This window comes from Lagopus leucura, unplaced genomic scaffold (assembly GCF_019238085.1).
Source record: "Lagopus leucura isolate 7727_CA_CO unplaced genomic scaffold, USGS_WTPT01 35082-0_obj-0_obj, whole genome shotgun sequence".
In the NCBI taxonomy this organism is placed as follows: Eukaryota; Metazoa; Chordata; class Aves; order Galliformes; family Phasianidae; genus Lagopus; species Lagopus leucura.
In genome coordinates, this window is record NW_024963930.1 from 2,309 (window position 1) to 3,749 (window position 1,441).

Sequence of the window (1,441 nt, forward strand, 5' to 3'; positions counted from 1 at the left end):
CCAGGCCCTGCCCGGGCCACCACGCAGCCCCCAGACGAAATTTTTTCCGTTACTGACCATTGCCCGCCCTCCCGCCCTAAAAAAATAATCTCTTTCGAGATAGTGCAAATCCCAGTCAACAGCCCCAGGCCAGAGGGGGGAAGAGCACAGGCCACACGCTCAGACACCAAGTCCAAGCATGTGGCCTGTGCTCTTCCCCCCTTTTACCATGCTCACCAACTACCCACCACCAAGACAAGACACCCACCACCACCAACACCAAGTACTACCTGGCCCATCTCCTCTGCTTCCTCCTCAGCCAAGGACAAGGACCTTCCTCTCCAAACAAGCTGCACCTCAGGGAACAACAGAAAAAAATATAGCAGTGCTGCATCTCACCAAACACACCACCACCACAAAACAAAAAAAAACAAAAACCAAAAAACAACAAAACAGCACCAAGACCCCAAGCTCCCTCACAAAACACAAGCCTAAACGGTGCAGGTTACCCTCCTCCAAGACCAGACTTGCCCCACACCATCGCACCTCAAAGCCACGTACACCGTCACCCTCCAACGAAACGCAGTTGTGTCCCCCGCCACCTGCTCACAGTGCACGCCACTCAGAAACAAAAGAACACCGCTTACCTCGCTCCGGAGACTCTCGCCGGCGGGATGCCCGGGGCGCCTGCGGCCCTCCGGACGCAGGACTCGCGGCTCCTTCGTCTCGCCGCCGGTGAAACCGCTCCCGGACAAGCGCGCCTCACCCTGCCACGAAGTCATCCGGTGCCGCTGCGTTCCCGGAGAAGGGGACTCCGCGACCCCAGCGCCGCTCTCACCGAAAAAGCCTTCTCGCTTCTCATCTTGCGGGTGTCAATGCCGCTCCTGCGCTTCGCGCGCTGACTAACAGCCGCAGCCCTTCTCTCCTCTCGCCCGTCCCGACCACGCGCGAGGCTACCGGCTGGGTCCGGCGTCGCCTCCCCTCGCCAAATCCGCTGCGACTCCTCCGGAAAAAGGTCCTTCAAGTCGCTGGCAGCTGTCACCTTGCTGAGGAGGAAAGCGGGGCTCCGTGCTGTCCAGTTCTCTGAGCCGAAGAGAAACTCCACCGCCTCCCTGCCTCTCCTGTAAGGAACGCGCAAGCATCCACAACGGCATTCCAGCCGTGCGACCTGTCCCACCGCAACTCCGGGATGGGAACGAGATCGCGCTCCTCGAGATGCCCGTTGCAGGCGGGAGGGAGGGGGAGGAAACGCGTGGGACCCCAGCGGCGCCGCCGTGCTGATCCCGAAGAACCGGCAGGGGCGGCCCGACGCGAGCCCCAAGAAGACAGATCTTACCTAGTGATTCCCGGACTGCTCACCTCTTCCACCGTCTCACCGGTTCGGGATGACGAGAGCCTCCGCTGCAGCCTCCGCTCAGCCTGCAAAACGAGAAGCCTTGTCTCGGCAGCACCGAGGCCGGAA

General features: G+C 61.1%; 1 long non-coding RNA gene across 2 annotated transcripts in view; it reads right to left on the reverse strand.

The window, feature by feature from the left end:
• LOC122191450 overlaps window positions 1-1,426 on the reverse strand; it is a 3,726-nt gene extending 2,300 nt beyond the window's left edge. Inside the window, exons 1-3 of one of the 2 annotated variants that reach the window (XR_006182404.1) lie at window positions 1,316-1,426; window positions 627-1,100; window positions 270-329 (exon numbers count right to left, since the gene is read on the reverse strand). This is a non-coding gene — a long non-coding RNA (uncharacterized LOC122191450). Of the gene's footprint in view, window positions 1-269; window positions 336-626; window positions 1,101-1,315 lie in introns of both variants that reach the window. The other variant, XR_006182405.1, reaches the window with a different exon arrangement.
• Between the last annotated feature and the right edge of the window lie 15 nt (window positions 1,427-1,441).